Source organism: Panthera leo, chromosome A1, assembly GCF_018350215.1.
Source record: "Panthera leo isolate Ple1 chromosome A1, P.leo_Ple1_pat1.1, whole genome shotgun sequence".
NCBI lineage: Eukaryota > Metazoa > Chordata > Mammalia > Carnivora > Felidae > Panthera > Panthera leo.
In genome coordinates this window covers 40251047-40273278 of record NC_056679.1, presented here as the reverse complement: position 1 = coordinate 40273278, position 22232 = coordinate 40251047, and the positions used below count along the sequence as shown (strand labels likewise).

Below are 22232 nucleotides of genomic sequence, written 5' to 3'. Positions count from 1 at the left end.
TCTTCATTATTCTGTTTTCTGTTCTATAGACCAAGGAATTCATAGAATAGAATTACTTCCCTAATAGCGGATGCCAAAAATATTTTAGGTTAAAAAGAAATATATATATATTTTAATATTTCAAGCTTTTATTTAAATTTCAGTTAGTTAACATATAATGTAATATTTGCTTCAGGAGTAGAATTTAGTGATTCATCACGTAAATATAACACTCAGTGCTCATCCCAAAAAGTGCCCTCCTTAATGCCCATCACCCATTTAGCCCATCATCCCACTTACTGCCCCTCCAGGAACCCTCAGTTTGTTCTCTATAGTTAAGAGTTCTTATGGTTTGCCTCCCTCTCCTTTTTCCCCCTTTTCCCTATATTCATCTATTTTGTTGTTTAAATTTCAAATATGAGTGAACGAATATGCCTTTCTCTGACTGACTTATTTCATTTAGCATAATACACTGTAGCTCCATCCACGTTGTTGCAAATGGCAAGATTTCATTCTTTTTGATGGCTGAGTAATATTCCATTGTGTGTGTGTGTGTGTGTGTGTGTGTGTGTGTGTGTGTGTGTGCGTGTATACCACATCTTCTTTAGCCATTCATCAGTCAATGGGCTTTTGGGCTCTTTCCACAGTTTGACTACTGTTGACATTGCTGATATCATCAGGGTGCATGTGGCCCTTTGAATCAGTATTTTGAAATATCTTGCTTGATCCATGATTATTCCAAACTTCCCTAACTTGTATTTAAATGATGCATTGTATACATTCATATTTATGTAACAATTATAGCTATATTTTATTTATTTTAATTATTAATTTGCAGTTATTACTTCATGAATTACATTAGGAATGTTTATATAATAAGAGTTGGGACAATAAAAGGTTTGGAATACAATGTTTAAATTTAGAGTTAGAAATGGATCTGAATGTTTCAGAGAGATACCATAAAGTCTATGAGAGAAGTGAAATAAACATATAAATGTCATTGTATCAAAGGGCCAAAAGAAATGATGTGCTATATATACCTTCACTGGAGACACCACACATGATGGCAGACTTATGTCCAAAGAAAACAGAAGAAGAACAAGAAAGAGTGGGGGGCGGGGGCGGGAGAAAAAGAAGGGAAAGAAAAGGGAAGAGGAGGGAAAGAAAAGGAAAAAGGAAAAGAAAAAGAAAAAGAGAAAGAAAGATCAGTAATCAATTAACACCAAGAATATGTGATAGGAATTTTCTTAGATGGTAAATAAAGTGTTATTTTGTTAGTGATCCAATGGTGGAATCACCTAATAGAAGACATTTCAAATAAGGGGATTATTTTCATTTGTTATTAAGAAAAATAACTTGATAGGGGTGCGTGGGTGGCTCAGTTAAGTGTCTGACTCTTGATTTTGGTTCAGGTCATTATCTCATGGTTCGTTGTTTCGAGTCCCACATCAGGCTCTGCACTGACAGTTCGAAGCCTCCTTGGGATTCTCTCTCTCTCTCTCTCTCTCTGTCTCTGTCTCTCTCTCTCTTTCTCTGTCTCTCTCCCCCTCCCCTGCTTATAGCACTCTCTCTCTCTCAAAATAAATGAATAAACTTAAAAGAAAGAAAGAAAGAAAGAAAGAAAGAAAGAAAGAAAGAAAGAGAAAGAAAGATAGATAACTGGATATAGAAAGAAGAGATACAAGACAATCCTTCAAAATGTTGGCATATATATATTTATATTTACAGAGTAGAAAACTCATTAGTCCCAAGACTTCTAAGGTTGAGGGGATTACAGTGTACTCAGGAAAAAGAATTAGTAATTATAAAGAAAAAAAAAAAGTAAAATGAATTCTGGGAAATTTGAAGTAATGACTGAAAAGCATTTGGGGATTTTAAGTTCAGATACCTTCATTACAAACATTATGTATTATCACATTTTACATGTAAGGAAGTGTCATTAAATATGGATTTCTGGTTGTAAGAAACCAGATTTTATTATATATTTTTAAATGTTTATTTTCAAGAAAGAGCATTAGCGGGAGAGGGGCAGAGAGAGAGGGAAACACAAAATCCCAAGCAGGCTTCAGGCTCTGAGCTGTCAGCACAGAGCCCGATGCGGGGCTCAAACTCATGAACTGGAAGATCATGACCTAAGCCCAAGTCGGACGCTTAACTGACTGAGCCACCCAGGCGCTCCAAGATTTTATTATATTATAACTTTTACTCATGTTTTTTCCTTTCCATTATTTCATTTCTTCTTTGTTCTCATCCTTAACCCTCTTCCACTTCTTCCTTCTCTCCTTTTGCTTCTCCTCAGGACACTGATGTCCTGCTTTTACTTGAAATCACAACTTATTTGTTCTTTCTTATTGGTACTATCTTAATTATTGTGTTTTGTTTCATTCTGTTTTGTTTTATGGTATGAAGGGCCTTTATTGTTTGCAACAGGAAGTAAAAGAGGAGGGGACAGACAGCTCTGGCTCCAGGGATGGCTCCAAGGACTTACTCTGTTGCTGTCCCCCAAAAGATTTAATTATTTTACATTATATTTATATCTTTAAACTTCTGATGTAAAATGATACATAAATATCTTTAACTGAAATAGTTACCTTTATACAGAAATAGTGAAAACAACTGGCAGCAGCATGTCTTAGTGGAACAAAACATGAGCTTTAGAATTCATTTATTGCAGGTCATTAACTTACTCTTACTAGTCAGTGTTAATTGCTCTTTTAATCCAATCTTCCAAACCCCAATGAATACTTTGTAAAGAAAAGATGTTTTGCATGCTGGTGGGAAGACTGAAAATAATACACATAAAGCATATATAGCATTATGCCTATGCTAAATAAATAACTCGTATGCTAAAATTAATGTTACCCTATTATATCACATATCAAAATAAGGTTAGGATATTCCAAAAGTATTACTAAACAACAAAGGCAAAAGTCATTTCAAAATACAATTAAGTAGTGAGCTACTTAAGGAAACATGCTACGCTTTTAAAGATCTGAGAATTGCTTTAAAAAAATCAAATTTTAAGTGAATAAATTATTTCAGTATATTCATTATATACGCAATTAAATAGTCTCAACAAGTTATAAATTTGTGGTTAATTGTAACTTGATTCTAAACTCTTCAATAGCTTTTAATCTAATTCAGCCAATTATGCTGGTCATGTACTGTAAAATAATGCCAAGGGCTTTCCAATTATATATTGTATTACTTTGGGGACATAAATATATTACTTAGCAGAGATGAGTATCATCCTTTGCTGCACTTAATAAAATTCTTTTACTTAAATAAAAACAAAGTAAACTAATTGCCACGAAGTATATGCTATAATGTGTCAGTAACTTCTAAAATTAATTTACTTTTAAAACAGACTTTCGAAATGGGAAAAACTCTTTTAAAATTGTGCAACTTCTCCAAGTATTAAAAATTGACAAGGATAGATAAACATCTGGGAAAATGTCCAATGCTTCTTACATTTCTACTTAGGCTGCACATCAGGTGGATTCCTAAGATGTGAGTAAAATGTTTATGCTGGGATTTCAAACCACTATGGCACTTAATAATTAATTGTTGTTGACAAAATGGGTGTCAGAAAAACAAAAAACAGAACAAATATCTTTTGTTCGAATCCCAGTCCCATTAAATCTTTCAGACAGAACTTCCTTTGTGGAAAATTTATAAATCCCATGTTCTCCTTTAAAACAGTAGGTGTCCCTTATATGGGCTATAAGTCTTGCATAATTGGGTGTTCTAGGATTCTTTCCAAATTTTCTATACCAGGCATAATTTTTCAAGAACACATCTGCCATAAGTAAAAAAAAAATCCTCAACAATTATCCATAAAAACTAAATCATGTGATTTATGCAGTGAAAATAATTTGACTATGGAACCCTTGCTTCATGGTGTGTGTGTGTGTGTGTGTGTGTGTGAGTGTGTGTGGTAGTGTAGCAGGGGTCCCACTTTGCATTTCATCTATCTTTGAAAATAATGGGCATAAGGTAATTTCTATGAATTCTTTACTCATTTATTTATTGTAATTTATTCATGATGGTATAGGGAGTTCTGAGTGTAAACTCTCAACAACATAAAGTCACTATTCTTGATGTAGTATAAAATAACCACTCTTCAAAACTGTAATTACACATAAAGCTGTAATGCAATCCACACAATTTCTATGACAACTAGCATATACTTCATGATTACTGCGTCATTCACTGCTTACTATCATTCTGCCATCACTAGGATGTTATTAGTCATTTTTTTGTGGGCCTGTATTTTCCCACAAATGCATGGTTCCGGGGGGTGGGGGGGGAACCTTATTCTCAATTTCTTTTACTATTTGTTTTCCTGACTTGATATTTTTTCTGCCTCTTACTTGGTAACTTAGCAACCAAGGCCATTTAATCCATAGTCAAATACATATAAGTGTGTATGTATATTAGAGCTTCGACAATGGTTTGAAAATTTCTTAAAAGTGCCAGTATTTTTCAAAGCAAGAAGTTAATCTTGTGCTAGCTCTGGAAATAATATAACTTCATATAATAATTTCATATATTATACATATTTATGTAGGTATATATGCTTTATTTGCCATTCAAGAATAGGAATTATTTTGAACTTAAGACGCCTGGTTATTTTGACATGGAGAAACATAAACCTATCATTTGGTATGTTTGGAAAATATTTTCTATTGACAAAGAAGAAGAAATGTATAAGACTCTCACTAAGTTAATACCTATGTGGGATTTTATAGCTTTTACTCTATTTGAGGTTTTTTATAATACTCATCTAATTTTAGCGCGGTTCCAGTCAATGGCTGAAGTTTAAAGTTTGCTAACACCATGTTACTGCCAAACAGAACTTTTCCTCCCTTATTAACAAGGGTAATTTGAATATATTTTGGTAAGACTTCTCTATTTGTTTTTCTTTCCCTAAAAGGAGAAATTAAAAAAAACAAACAAACAAAAAACCAAGATGTATACTTGGAACTCTTCTGGTTTTTTGAGGTGTCAGGAATCTCAAATCTACAAAGAGTCCACACACTAAGACTGTTATAATCAAAAGGACAACTAATAACAAAAATTGTCAAGGATGTAAAAAAATTGAAATTCTCACATGCTGCTGATAGAAATGTAAAAGAGTTAGACACTTTGGATTACAGTCTGGTAGCTCCTCAAATGGTTAAACACAGAGTTGCCTTAAGATATAACAACTGTACTCCTACTTAAATTCCCAGAAGAAATGAACCATATGACCATGAAAAAAACTTGTACATTAATGTTCATAGCAGCCTTATTCATAATAACCAAATGTAGAAACAATTCAAACTGACTAATGCATAAATAAAATGTGTTACATTGATACAATAAATATTTGGCAATAAAAAGGAATGCTACAACATAGATGACCCTTGAAAACATTATGCTACGTGAAAGAAGCCAATCACAAAGGTCTACATATTTTATAATTCCATTAACTGAAATGTCCAGAACTGGCAGATCTACAGATACAGAAAGTAGATTAGTGATTACCTATGACTGGAAGGATAGGGGACTGAGGGTAAGAGCTAAGGGATATGGGGTTTCTTCTCTGGGATAATTAAAATGTTCTAAAATTGATTATGGTAATGGATGTATAACTCTAAGAATACACTAGAAGACATTAGCTTTTAGACCATAAATGGATGAATTGTATGGTGTATTGATTATTTCTCAATAAAGCTATTAAAAAAAGAAACTTGGGTCAGGCAAAAAGCAATCTCTTCTATTCCACCTGTATTCTCATTCCAATAGACATATAGTTTCATTTGAATATTTGTTACATTAGTAATTAAAGGTCTTGTTGACAAGTTTTAGAAAACAATTTTCATTTTTAGAAAATCCCATTAATTCCCTTTCCTTTAACAAGAAACCACCTGAATTATGTAACCCTAATGGTATGTACATTTGACAAATGTTTATGATTGATTTATTTCCAGAAGCATTTAAAGAGCTGTACACAGAGATGAAAGGACCATGTTTATAAATGTGGCATTATAAATGCTAATTTATTTTCCTTTAGAACAACATAGAAAGGCTTTTTTCCCATACACACACACACACACACACACACACACACACACACACAAAGAGAAAAAAGAGAAAATACCAGAAGACAAATGGAGTATTATATCAATTTTCAAAATAATTATCTCTGAAATTTATATGAGCAAATTCCCAACACCATTGCTGACAATGGCTAACAGTTCAACTAAACTATTGTCTTGTGACCCAATAGGCTGGTAATGGGTAACTCAATTCCAGGAATTCTCAAGACAAAAAGACAAAAGTGACAAATATATAAAACCACATACTGAGTTGATTGGCTCTTTACAGAAAATTTGTTCTCTGTCCTATTTTACCTGACAGAGGCCAGATGGTCAGATAATCAAAACTAACTTAACTATCCTTGCTGCCACCAATGGGACAATAAATGTTAGCTTTATATAAAGCAGACATGATTTAACCAGATTTAGCACGTGAAAGCCCAAGTCCTTTATTGCCACACAGACCCAACAGGAGGGCCAAGGGAAGACATCTTGTGGCACTAGTGTGGAGGAAGTGTACCATTTTTGTAACTCCAATGGAGAGAAACTCATGAGAGCAGAGTCTCCAGTGAAACCTCCAGAAACAACTAACACAGATATAATAGGGTAGGAAACAATGCAGTTGATATTTACTTGCTTATGAATGAGAATTATCATATGTGGTTTGACTGTCACCTAATAGAAGCAAAAGGGAAGGAAAAGTTTATACAAGAAAACAAAAATATAGGCTGTGGGCAGATGAATTTTTGTTTTTAATGAGTGTTTTGGGTATTTATGGTTTTCTAAGAAACCTTGTGATTTGAACTGTAGGGGCACTGGGTAGGTGTGATACCTAAGAAATGGCTGCTAATACTCTTCTATTGGCATCTTCATATCAGCTAATCCAGTGGTTATCATTATTTGTTTTAATTCTAATTGTAATTATTTAGCAGCTATAAATATAAACTTTATCCTCACTCCAAACCACCAACATACATATGATTCAAATTTTGTTATTCTCATAGTGAAATATATTGCTTAAACTCATATAGATAGCAATTTTTAGACTAGGGATTAAGCACTGGATATTTTACTTCTTAAACTGTATTATTTCTATTAAAATAATACTTATCCTGATTTCTTGATTTTCTATCACCAACTGCCTCATCTTCATTGTCATCACTGGCTTTATTTATATAAATAAGCCATGTCAATAATGATAAAAATATACTAATTAAATATCTAAAACATCTTTCAATGAAACATTAGAAACTTCATAAATCTTCCCTAGGAAAAAGTAGCATATCTAGTGATGTGGGAAACAAAGGCAAAAGAAAAAAAAATTAAGTTTCCTTACAACTTACAGCTCATTGACTTGAGACAGAGAGTGTGACCTTCCTCTAGAAACTCAGCTGCCTCGATGATGACATTTTGCTAAGGGCAAAAGGCAATTTTGCTTAACATTTTCCTGACCTCCAGGATCCTGTAAGTCCACTTTAACATATAAAAGTTCCTTTGGAAATTTCCGTTCTCTCCACTCCCCAAATGTATGTTAACCATCATTCTCCAAGCATATAGCCCACTGGTATGTACCTAAAGGGTCTCATGACTGAGGTTTTACTAAACAGTAATAAATGACCTTTTCCTAACAATGGCTAGCCCCCTCTGGATCCTGGAAACCTTGCTTCCAAAATTCCTTGGAGCCTTGTGCTACCCCAAACCCCCCTCTCCACTTGAAAGTATATAATCTGGCCTTTCTTCACAGCTCCGGTGTAGCTCTTTTTGCCCTGGGTCTTATCATCATGCTTTAATAAAACCACATTTTGGCACTGAGGATGTCTCAAGAATTCTTTCTTGGCCCTCAGCTCTGAACCCCCACATTTTCCACATCATATAGGACTGTAACTGTCTTATATATTCAGTCGTAAAACAAAGGGTTTTTACCCTTTATTTTACCTGGAAAGAATTGTGTTGTTTTCTGTTTATTCAGAGATTTGAAAGGATGGTATATATCTTTTATGAAAGTTGAGGTCTCTATTACAGAGCCCCACTTGCAAAGATATCCATGAATTCACCATGAATAATTCTTCAGACTTAAGAACTGATCACTAAGGTTTTACACCTCTATACATTTAGATCTCTTTCTTGTTGAGCTGAGTTTTTCTTTTAAAATATCAGTACAGCAAGCATTTTTAAAATGTCATGCATTAAGCTTTTTATTTAATGTGCAAAGTGGAGTAAGAAATATCTTGGTTGCTGATCATAGTCTCATGGCCAGGGTGCAATGTGTGTGTGAGAGATGGGCGAATGAGTGTAGATGGTAACTAAAATAATTTCAACAAATAAAGTGTCACTGTAGGCATCACTGTGCACACACAGGCACATGCACACACACATATGTAACTGAAAGTGACCGGAGGAGCTTTCCTAAATTAGTATCTCAGATACAGTTGGCATTAACTTAAAAAGAAAAAACCTGTTCTGGTTTCTAAGATTTTGTCTTCATTTATAGCGACACGGCTATGAAAATAATGATAATGCTCTACAATATAATCTGAAACACATTTATTTTAACAATGATACCTGAGTCAACCCTTCCTTTTTTTAATCAACTGAGATGAATCAATAAATATCAATACCTTTATACATTATTATATAATTATTTATAGTTCTAGTATTTAAAAATTCTAAAATACACAATTCTGAATTAATATTAGTAATTTAAACATTGTTGGGGTGCCTAGGTGGCTCAGTCAGTTAAGCATCTGCCTCTTGATTTCAGCTTAAGTCATGATCTCACAGTTCATGAGATCAAGCCCCAAGTTGGGTTCCTTGCTGACATCACAGATCCTTCATGGAAATCTCTCTCTCCCTCTGTCTGCCTGCCCTTCCCCTACTCATGCATGTACACTTGCTCACTGTCTCTCTCTCTCTAAAATAAATAAATAAGCTTTAAAAAAAGTTAGAAAGTGGGGTGCCTAGGTGGCTCAGTTGGTTAAGCGTTCAACGTCAGCCTAGGTCATGATCTCTCTGGTCCAGAGTTTTAGCCCTCTGCTGGGCTCTGTGCTGACAGCTCAGAGCCTGGAGCCTATTTCAAATTCTGTGTTTCCCTCTCTCTCTACCCCTCCCCCACTCAGGATTGCTCACATGCGTGTGCTCTCTTTCTCTCTCTCAAAAATAAACATTAAAAGAAAGCAAGAAAGCAAGAAAGCAAGAAAGAAAAAGAAAGAAAGAAAGAAAGAAAGAAAGAAAGAAAGAAAGAAAGAAAGAAAAAGAAAGAAAGAAAGAAAAAGACAGAAAGTTAGAGAGAAAAAAAGAAACATCATTTATTCCACAGTGTGGTAGTGAGGTTGTATCAGAATTATAGTAGGCAAAGAAATCATGTTATTATATTTAGAGGTAGAATATGAAGTTATCAAAAACAGCCATTGATGTTACTATTATTTCTCATTTTAAAACAAAATCTATAATTAAAAAATATAATCAATGAAATGACTATTGTAATAAATCTAAGAAATCTTGTATCTGCTAAAAAAAACTTTGAAAATGATGTAAAAGGTCACTTTGCAATGAGGCACATGAATTCTGCCAAATAATTAACAGATGTCAGAGTTAATTCCTTTTACATTTTCTGACACATTATTATAATACTATTAGCGTATATTTAAATCTGCATAGTCTGGAAATAACAGAATAACAAAGAACTGAATTCCATACTATGGAAGATTTGAAGAATTAATTTTTTTTAAATGTATCATGGACACTGGAAAATGCTCAAGCTAATGATGCCATACACATTTTTTTTAAATATTACCTTTTGATGTGTTACATGAGCACATTTACATACTATAATCAATAAAAGGCTTATCCATAAATGAGCTATTATATGCTTAAGGAAAATATTCCCCTTATTCATCATCAAATATAATAATAACAACACAAGAAAAAATTTTCTGAGAACAATTTTCCCTCTCCAGGATTAATATAAAGCAGAAAGTAGGACTGTTTGATATTTCTACATTTTTATTATAGTTTAAGTTCCCTATGAAGATTTTAAAATTTTGGAAAGGTTAGGACTGAAGGATTAATATTGCTTTTTAAAGAATGTAAAAACACAGTATAATTTACAATAAGAAAAAGCGATTTATAAAAATCATCTGTAAAAAGGGTTCTAATAGAAAAACTATACATTTTTAGTGTTATTTTACAAGTCTTTAGATGAGATTGCACAACACTACTCCTCTGATCAATTTTGACCATTCCACAATTCTGTCACATGTATTCTGAGTGTTGTTTTAAAGGAAAAAGCTACTTCATTGTCACCTCTTCACTTTAAAGTGTGTAATTTTTCATGAACAAACATCAAGAAAATCACTGAGAAAATCAATAAAGCATAAACAATTTCAATTTTTAAATAATTTTCCAAACCAGTCGCTTCATGGCTTCCAAGTAAGTGAATGAATCAGGATTCAAAACCATTATTCTTTCTTGGACAATTAGGAGAAATATACTAAAAATTAATTAATTAGTTAATTAATTAATTAAACATCACAAATTCAAGAGTACAGACTGAATGCTTATATTTTTAATTTAAAAATTTCATGCCTTGTTGGTTGTGTGTGTGTGCATGTGTATGTGCATATGTTTCAAAAATACAGTGAATCTTTCAAGAGCAAAGCATTTCATGGAATACAGAAGAATTCTTCCCATGTTACAAGTATTTTCCAAATCAACATTTTCTAAGCCTGGAATTGTATGGAAACAACTTCAAGAGTGGTAACTTGCAATCTGTCAGTAAGTAAAATAGTGTAAGTGTCAAGAGCATGGACTCTGGAATTAGCCTAGTAGGGTTTCTTCCTGCTGATACTTTTTAGCTATGTGAATATCTACAAGTTATGTTAACATTTCTGTGTCTCATTTTTCTCATCTATAAAATCAGGATTAAATAACAGTACCTACACCTCATTGGTTTTTGTGAGAATTACATGAGTTTCATGTATAAAATACTTAGCCAGGAGCTTAATATTTGGTATTTTTATCTAAACAATATTTAAAATAATTATAAGATAAAAATACAAAAATAGAATTTTAAGTTTTAGATCCAGTGAAGTTTCATTAATCACATATTTTCATTAAACATCTGAAAATATTTCAATTTTTCATCTTTTTTCAATATTAAATAACATTTAAAAAAATCATGAATATTTTTATAAAGTATATATATGTTTAAAAATTTTTTATATTGAATAGATTTAATAACACAATGATCTTTAATACATTTGCTACTAAAAAACACTGAAAAATTATAATTACCTTAAATTTGAGGTCTTAAATATTCTTATGTTCAGGTTTTCATATTTCTCAAGGGAACACAATTTTATTAAAGAATATTTTATGAAATGGTTTGCAAACTAAATTAATGCACTTATTTTTGCCAAGTAAAAATAAAATTGTATTTTTTGCTCTTGTAATCTCATCCAATAAATTCACTGAAGTAAAACAATAGGTCACTTTAATCCCTGAAGTTGCTATACACAAAAACTAAAAGGATGATGTGCATATTACTCAGTATTTAAAAAGAAGGCATATATACAAAAAAGGATATTTGAAAGTGCATATCAATAAAAGAAGATTATTATTTTCTAAATTAAATTATATTATTTAATGCATCTTTTTTCCTATCATATTTAAACTTATGTTTTCTGCTAAGCAAATATCAAATACTGTAGTGAGATTAGATAAAATTGCTAGGTTCTTCTTTCACTGAAGCATCATTCCAGAAAAAAATTATAAATCCAAATGTATTGATACTTGTAATTATCTTTATAAATCCCTACACATCAGTCTCACAATGAAGACAGGTCACATTATTTCAAGACATGTGGGAAATGATTAATACTGTAGGGTTAGTGTACTTGAATTTTGTTTATCTCATCCATAATTTTCATCTTCTGAACTTTGAAGCCTTTCTGAATTCAGAGAAACTTCAATACAAAAATTAATTACTGCTAGGACAATAAGGACTTGGCCACAGTAACTTTGGTGTTCAAATTAAAGATAAAATGATGGATTTTTCTTATTTGAAGTGAAAACTATTCACATGTAATTGATCAGAAAAGCAAGATCAGTTAGTTATTGGTGTAATGACTTCATTTTTATCTCACTCTTTTTCTATAGGAAGCTATGTTTATGTCTTTCTATGATCCACCTATCTTTTTCCCATCTATATATCCACGTTAACTTCTGCAGTAATATTAACACATACCAAAAAATGTTTACACAATCCTGAATTATTCTTTGCAGTACCTTAAAATAATAGACATTATAATGCCCATTTCATCCATGAAGAGAGCTTGAATGTTTAATATACTCAGATTTCATAAAGTCTATAAAGGCAGGTATATAATTCAAACTCAGTTATTTAAATTTCAGAGCTGAGTCTTTCAACTATATCTATGGGTACTATAAAATTAAACAATATATAGAAATTCAACAAAAATGAATACATTTCATGTTTTTCTCAGTTCTTTTATGAGGTGTCCAGTTCAGCCAATCTTTCAAATACATCCAAATATTTAATGTGAATATTCCGTAATCTGAAAAACCCATGAGAATGTCAATGAGAGCAAGTGATGGCATGAGTACCTGCTGGGACTGAAAAGGACAGTCAGTTCATGGCAGTGCGTGCCAAGGCCATTTCGCTGCCTTTAATTCTCTTCCTTTGTCAAATAGTATTAGTCCACCAAAATGGGATACTACGACATAAGGATTTTGTAATCTCTATTTTCACATTAATTCCAATACTTCATCATATCACAGCATGTAAATTTATCATTATAAATTTAACCAATGCCATGAGTCATTGTTCCCAGGAAACAGATTTGCATGAAGGAGGTATATTTTTTTTGGAAATCCCTTTGCTCACGTCCATGTCTACCTTCTGTCAGTTTTACCAAAAAATTTGTCAATGCATAACATGGGTCACTATTTTCCTATCATTAAATACCAGTTTTCTTACTCTTTCTTCAAGCTTTCATAATATTTTGTCCCACACTTTCCATCTTTATACGATAATATCCTCTTCATCTGCTGCATGTTCCTACCCACCCCTCTTATCTACAAATTGTGTGTTTTGCTGCCACAGCATTCAATCCCTGGTAGCAATATCTATATCATAATTATGCTGCATATGGCAAACAAGACTGCATCAATATAAACTACACTTATTTAGCTTATAAGTGTGGTGGTCATCAATTCTGGCAGAACTCCATCGAGTAGATTTTTATCACCTAAGCTAAACTGATTTGTATGATTAGTGAGGCTCACTACTGACTGGTTTTGGTTGGCTTTAGCTGGGAGAAATTTGGCTAGTTTGTCTCCCCATGTCCCTCATCCTCCAGCAGCCTAGCTCAGGCATGGTCCTTTGGTGATTTCAGACACATAAGAATTCAAATAAAAACACGAAATGCTTTTTCAAGTTTTTACTTTGCTACATCTTTTAAGAACAAAGGAATTTATGGCTGGGCCCAATGCCAGACTGGCAGGTTAAATGACAAAGGTCATGGATAAAGGGAGAAGCAAAGAATTGGGGACAGTTAAACAACAACTCTACCAAATCCAAATGTGGATTAAATACACACACACACACACACACACACACACACACACACATTATGAACTCTCTTATTTTTCAAAACCTTAATGTAAATGTTTCCAGATGAACTACAAAATCCTTTAGTCAAGTTATACACTCACACAAAACCTGGCTGAGTATAGCTTAGGTTACATTCATTTTATACACTGATTCATATCTTCATATTATTATTTTTCATTCAAGACTATAATTGGAATGCCTATTTATTTAAGATATCTTTCTTGCCTCTCTATAGTTTTATGATTTCTCCAAAGAGTTACAACACATTTTAAGTTCCTGGCTATCTCTCTCTTTCTCTCCCTTTCTCTCCCTCTCGCTCTTGCTCTCTCTCTCTCTCTCTCTCTCGTCATTGTTGTTGCTACTAAAACTGTACTATTTCCCCCACTATATGTTCATTTTATTATTTTGTTTGATAAGGCCTTATTTAATTTTATAAATGATTTAAATTTTATAAGTATCATTTCTTAACATTAAGCTTAACATTGATAGCTTACATTAAGCTATCAAAGTATTGGAATGACCAATGTGGGAAGCTGTGAGTAGTTTGGAAGGTGTCTGGGTAATGGATCAGGAAGATAAGGATAATAGTCCCTGTGCTGTACAAGATAAAGTTTAGCTTGATTCAAGACAAAACCCATGATAGAAAATCCAGGATAACAGACTAGAGCATCCCAGTAGATCATGTAAGGAAATAGAAGAGACTTAATACAAAATTTGGCATATGATGGATTATGAACTCAGACATAGATTTCAGATGGCAGGAAAAATAATAAAATAAATAATGTTCATTAGGTATGTGCTACATTAAAAGTATTCTTATACATATCTATTAATTTAATTTTCATAATATACCCCATGAACTACTATTGTTACAGTGACTTCCCAAATGAGGAGGCCATAGCCCAGAGAATTTAAAAGAGTTAGCCAAGATCGCATTGTTACTAAGAATGCACCTTTCAATATTGGTTTTTTGTTCCTTAAGAAAAACAACCCTTTTCAAAGGGTGTACAACTACATATTCTCATGTTTGTGGAAGACAGCAAGTGATAACAAGGAAACTGAGTTAAACATCCAAGTGTCTCCCACAGGACATTTGATATTAAATTATAATTTTTTTTTTTTTATCTTTCCAGCTGGTGAGGCTCTGGCTTCTGATCATGTCTACATTAAGTTCAAATTTATGCCATCTTTTCCATTGGCAATTGCTAATCCTCTCATGCAGGGAGGGATATATGCATGAAAACTGAGCTTCTCTAAAAACACCATAAAGTCTCACAACTCCTACCCTTTATTACTTGCCTTTCCAACTTTCTGGAATGTTGTATCAATACACTTTTTTACTTTTTCTTAAAAACCTCTGAATCATTACTAAGACTCAGGTGAAACAGAACTTCCTCACTAAAATCTTCCCTGACTTATCAAGGAAAAATAAGCTGTTCATCTATGATTCTGTAACAATCAAACAGTATCTTTTTCTTACTATGTTATGTAATTTCTGTTTGCAGCCATCCTCTCTAGCAGTTCCTTTATTTTCCAAGCTCTGTATCAGTCTTGCCTAGTACAAGTCCCTTTAACTTGGGGCCATGATGGTATTTGAGTTTGTATCCCCAGGACTTAGAATAGTTTCTGGTAAATATAAAACACTGAACAAACACATATAGAGTGAATTAATAAGGGAATCTAAAGGGTTTTCATTTATTTTTTTTTTATTTTTTAATATATGAAATTTACTGTCAAATTGGTTTCCATACAACACCCAGTGCTCATCCCAAAAGGTGCCCTCCTCAATACCCATCACCCACCCTGTCAAAATGTCAATACTACCCAAAGCTATCTACACATTCAATGCAATCCCAATCAAAATTGCACCAGCATTCTTCTCGAAACTAGAACAAGCAATCCTAAAATTCATCTGGAACCACAAAAGGCCCCGAATAGCCAAAGTAATTTTGAAGAAGAAGACCAAAGCAGGAGGCATCACAATCCCAGACTTTAGCCTCTACTACAAAGCTGTAATCATCAAGACAGCATGGTATTGGCACAAAAACAGACACATAGACCAATGGAATAGAATAGAAACCCCAGAACTAGACCCACAAACGTATGGCCAACTCATCTTTGACAAAGCAGGAAAGAACATCCAATGGAAAAAAGACAGTCTCTTTAACAAATGGTGCTGGGAGAACTGGACAGCAACATGCAGAAGGTTGAAACTAGACCACTTTCTCACACCATTCACAAAAATAAACTCAAAATGGATAAAGGACCTGAATGTGAGACAGGAAACCATCAAAACCCTAGAGGAGAAAGCAGGAAAAGACCTCTCTGACCTCAGCCGTAGCAATCTCTTACTCGGCACATCCCCAAAGGCAAGGGAATTAAAAGCAAAAGTGAATTACTGGGACCTTATGAAGATAAAAAACTTCTGCACAGCAAAGGAAACAACCAACAAAACTAAAAGGCAACCAACGGAATGGGAAAAGATATTTGCAAATGACACATCGGACAAAGGGCTAGTATCCATTTAATTTTTTTTTAACTCAGCAAGAGTTAACTAGCATAAAAAAGGGAGAAGACATTGTAATAAATTAACTTTTACTTTGTACACCCTCTTATTCATCATTATGGCAGAAATTAGTGAATTACATTACTTATAATTACCCAGAAAGAAAAATCGTCCTGCCTTATAACTGCTGTTGATTATGAATTCTGTATTCTAAAGACTCGTTATTCAAATATGGTATTTTTGGAAAACACAAAAATATGCTTTAGTATTACCTCACATCACAGGAAAGTTTTTCTACTCAAGTCATCAATAGCTTTGCCAGAAGAAATAGCAGATTCTCAACAGTACCTTCTGCTTGGTACTTCTCAATTAATTAACTTCGGAATGAGTGAAGAATAAATTCTCAAACAATATCAATGACTGTAAAATATTTTTTCCATTGAACATATAATACGTTTATTCATCTTGCACATTTAGGCCGTTCCAGGCATTTGCAGAAACAGATGTTCCTGAGAGTATATCAGCGTACAGACATCAATGTTATGCTTATCTCATATATGGAGCCTTAGTTTCTAAGCTAGTACTTAAATCAACATCACAGAATGTTTCAGTGATTTATACAGTCCTTCATTTCAGTAAAGTAGAAAACAGTCCTCAAAAGCAGCCAGCCATATAACAGACCTAGAGGTACAGAAAAACCACCAACAGATTTGCCAAAGAACCAGATGCTGTCTTTGGAAGAAAATTTCCCAGCTTGGCATCAGGAGCTTACAATGTCATCCAAATGATTCCTCCACACTTTGGAAGACAATATTTTCAAACAACCTAAGCACACAAAAACCCATTGGAATAGCACTAAAGCTAAAGCATAAGTAGTCTTTGGAGACTAGAGTAAGGTATACAAAATGCAACTTAATATGTTTTTTTTTTAATGTAGATTAGAAAAATAACAAAAGAATATTTTAAATGCACCTTATTTTTATTTTTTTTAAATTTTATTTAAATCCAAGTTATTTAACATATAATGTAATAATGATTTCAGGAGTAGAACTTAGTGGTCCATAACCTACCTATAACACCCAGTGGTTATCCCAACAAGTGCCCTCCCTAATGCCCATCACCCATCCAGACCATTCTGCCATCCAAAACCCCTCCATCAACCCTCAGATTGTTCTCTGCATTTACATGCACTTTAAGTGAAATTATGGTAGGGATGTGTGTTCAGAAGAACCAAGTGCATGTTAATACCAATCTTTATCTTTAACATATATAAAATTATTTCCAAAGTCTGTTACATCTGTGGGGTATAACAAAAACAAAATCAGAGTTATATCCTTAGTGGGAAATTGATCCAGATAACAGATAAGCTTCTGTGAGTGTGTTTGTGTGTGTGTGTGTATTGTTTTATCTTTATATCATTTTTGTTTTATGATCATTATTCCAAAATCCTAACAAAATCTGTAAAACTCAGTTTACTATTTTAAAGAAGGAAGTAGAAAATACAAAAGCACACAAGAAACATTAAGTGAAGTTTTTATTTGTTTTGAATACAAAACCAGGTAGCAGTTAAACATTTAAGAATAAATTATTTCTCCAGAAATATTTCTCCGGAAAAGATAAGATCTTTTGATAAATACTGTTATATTGCACATAATTTAGAAATACAAAATTTTTAAGAAATATTCATGTTTTTAAGAAATATTTGTTTTTCATTATAATATTTACATTCTAGTAAAATATGTATAGAAATTGCATATTTATCTATTTTTATAAATGCATGTAAACGTACTTTTTTTTTTACTATAATGAGAATCACTTGGCTTTTATATGATCTAATTAGGTGAACTGAATCAATGTTTGGGATTTGTTGAAAATTTGGGAATATACTTCCTGTATCTCCCAAAGTGATATGTATGATTTTCTAATAATAGTGAAAATAAATCCCTTCAGAACATAGTTGCCTGAATTTTATTTCTCAAGGAATTAAAAATTAATTTCCTAGTACTGAAAATATTGGTTTATACATTTTATTTTTGAAGCAATGTGAAAAGGATCATCCAAAGACATATAAAATTGATTCAGGACTATCTTATTTAAGAGTAATTTATGTCCTTCCTTTATCTCTACATGAAATTTGTGGATGATTTTATTTAAGATGCTTTTCATTAAACGGGGTCAAATTCCTGTGAGCACAAGTCACTTAGGGGAACAAAACTGACAAGTTCCCACGATCAGGACTTTTCAACTAGTTTATCAATAGTTGATTTCCTCAGCAGGTCATTAGAGCCTGCTGCACAGATATGAGCACATTTAGCAATGAAGTCAACAGACCTAAGAGCCCCATCCAAGCATCAAATGAAGAAAGCAGCCAAGAGCTTTGCACAGACACAGATGTTAATGCTAAAAAATGTATTCCAGACCTTAGCATCTGTGTACTTTATCTGTCAGACATTCCCTTTGTATGGCTCAGCTGCTGGCTCTGTAGTGGGACATAAAGGAGAGGGAGTATAGGAAAAGACTATGAGTTGCATTAACTCTTTTCTATAAAAATACTGCCACAGTTTAATAATTCTATACTCTATTGTGTTAAATAATGGGTGCAGAGGTATTTCATGATTTATATTATGGAGAAATTAAGGACTTCTATATTGAAAGCAATATTCTGAGATTTACATAAAACATATAAACAAATCAGTTCAAAGGTATACTTTTCTGACATCATCAAAATATAATCAGATATTATATTAATTACATCCAGCATCTCAAGGCCAAGAAATGAGGGAAAAAAGACCATCACATTTAAAAACTTGAACTTCAAAGAGTGTCTTTTCTAAAATTGGTTATAATTTTGAAGTACAAATGATTTGAGTATATTTACATCACACAACAATTTAACATAGTAATTTCAATACCATGCACGTACATTTTTGACTAACAAATGTTGCCTTACTTGGTATTCAATAATTTTTTAAACCTCACTATATCTTCTAATGTCATGTCTCTTGGACTCAGGGCGCCCTATTCACTGCCAAAGCCATCAGGCCAGTCCTCTCCTGGATACCAGTAAATAAACAGTGGATAAGTAAGTCCACATTAATAATCCTTTCCCATGTTAAAAATTACACAGGAACAGCTCATTCCAAATTACTGCAATTTATAACTATAAGGATCTAAAGTGGACAACATTGCTAACAGGAACCAAAAGGACTTGATGGGTCCTTTCCTCTCCTAGCAATGATCATCTGCAAAGATGTAAATTGTCATGAGTGATGTAAAAGGTGACATTTTCCGCAGTTAAAAGGTATGAATATTAACTGTTAGATAATTAGTGGTCTATTCCCTCTATTTCTTACACTGCGTGTATGTACACATGTGTTACTCTAATAGAAAAACAAGGCAGTTTGACTAAATGTGAGAAAAGGTGGTTGTATGAGTAAAATAAATAAATTATATTCAGATCTTACTGTGTGACAGACCCTAACTTAAACATATTACATATATTTCTTACTGAATCCTTGAAAAAGCCAAAATGTTAAGTATGGTATATTCCTCTTTTCCTGTTAAGGAAATGACAACTTTGATCTAGCAAAGGCAACCCCACTCCCAAGTGGTGAAACTTGGACCCAAAGCTGTGGTGTGTGATTCCAAATTCTATGCTTGATCACAGTTTGATCTGTTGTGGACAAGTAAATGTTTAAGAAACTTCTCAAGGAGCAATGGGGAGAGCCCTGATTTCTAGCATGATCAAATTTTGTGTAAGTCCCTCCACCTCAGTTGATGTTAAGCTATCAAACAGTCATTAGTGAATATGACATTGGGAAGAAATGTACAATTGCTCTGGGAAGCCAGTGCAAGCAGGGTCTAGAATACAAGTGCAACTTATGGTAATTTAGTCCTTTCTGAAGCCTATCAACTGGATAGAACAAATATCTACTGTGAATTCTATTTTTTAAAAGGCCTTAACTGCATAAATAGTTGCTGCAGCCCATCAGTGATGAATTTCTTAGTCCCTAAACTTAGTGTAAATGATTTTTTAAATGTTTAAAATTAAGCAGCATTTAAAATGAATTTTTCATGTAAGTCTAGCGGTAATATTTAATGAAGTCTTCATACTTATCCTATTAATTCACTAAAACTGACACTTATCTTTGAAACTGTACTAACATTTGGCCAAAAAGTAAACTGTTTTGTTCACATTTTTCAACAATATACTTTGATATTTTCAACAATATACTTTGGGACTTACCAAACGGTCTATACCATCCTTCAAACATGTTTGACAGCTATTTGTTTTATGCATTATAATTCAATAAATGCATATTAATGATAACAGTAGTTTTAAATAGTTTCATAATCAAACATTTTTTATCTGATATATGCATATAAAAGTGAAACATTTTGGTTACTTTGTGATGGAAAGGTATTTTCGATAAACTATAACTCTAAACTTTATAAAACTTATAGACATCTCAATAACAATATATTCCCTGATTTTTACCATGTGCCTATACATCCCAGTCACATTCCTAAAGTCATTATGAATTAAGAATATTCATATGAATGTTCAAAAAATTTCACACATCTGCCAACACATTAAATCTTTTCCAAAATGGAATCTAATTGTATACACTTGAAACCTTATATCATGGCTTAATAATATAACTTGGGGAAACTGTCACATAAGCCCTTTGGGGTCATCTATTGAATAGACTACAAATTAGGTAACCAGTTCCTCACTGATGAATTTAAATCATTAAGATGCTAATAGCAAGAAAAACTGTCTAAAATCATAAAACTTCTAAGAGAAAACATAGAAAAGAAACCTCATTGACACCGACCTTGACAATGATATTTTTTTGGGTATGATCCCAAAAGCACAAGTAACAAAGCAAAAAATAAACAAGTGGGACTACATCAAAATGAAAAGCTTTTGCATAGGCTCGGCCGTCATCATGAATGACACATAAGTATCCAGACCAGTAAGTTCATGAATAACTGACTACCTCAGCGGAAACAGACGGTCATTGATGTTCTTTACCCCAGAAAGCAACAGTACCTAAGACAGAAATTCGGGAAAAATTAGCCAAAATGTACAAGACCACACACCATAAAGATGTCATCTTTATATTTGGATTCAGAACCCATTTTGGTGGTGGCAAGACAACTGGCTCTGCCATGATTTATGATTCCTGGGACTATGCAAAGAAAAACACAAACACAGACTTGCAAGACATGGCCTGTATGAGAAGAAAAAGTTGTCAGAAAAACAGCAAAAGGAATCCAAGAACAGAATGAAGAAAGGCAGGGGGACTGCAAAAGCCAATGTTGATGCCGACAAAAAGGAGTAAAGATTCTTGGGGCGCCTGGGTGGCTCAGTCGGCTAAGCATCCAACTTCGGCTCAGGTCATGATCTCGCGGTCCGTGAGTTCGAGCCCCACATCGGACTCTATGCTGACCACTCAGAGCCTGGAGGCTGTTTCAGATTCTGTGTCTCCCTCTCTCTCTGACCCTCCCCCATTCATGCTCTGTTTCTCTCTATCTCAAAAATAAATAAACCTTAAAAAAAATTTAAAAAGAAAAGATTCTGCAGTGACTATCTGTGGTGATTGTGCAGATTTTTCAGGAGAGGATTAATAACCTAAAAACAAAAAAATAAAAAATAAAATAAAAAGCTACTACATAGCAAAAGAAATAATTAAAAAAACAAACAAAGGCAGGCAACCTACACAATGAAAGAAAATATTTGCAAACTATATATATATTTTTAATGTTTTTAATGTTTATTTATTTTTGACAGAGAGAGAGAGAGAGAGAGCGGTGGGGTGGGGGGGCAGAAAGTGAGGGAGACACAGAATCTGAAGCAGGTTCCAGGCTCTGAGCTGTCAGCACAGAGCCCAATGCGGGACCTGAACCCACGAACCACGAGATCATGACGGGAGCCCAAGTCAGATGCTTAATCAACTGAGCCACCAAGGTGCCCCGCAAACTATGTATCTAATAAGATGGTAATATCCAATATATATGAAGAACT

At 33.3% G+C, this 22232-nt stretch overlaps 1 pseudogene; it reads left to right on the top strand.

Annotated features, from left to right (window-relative positions):
• LOC122229218 overlaps positions 1 to 21549 on the top strand; it is a 53482-nt pseudogene extending 31933 nt beyond the window's left edge.
• The last annotated feature ends 683 nt before the right edge of the window (positions 21550 to 22232 follow it).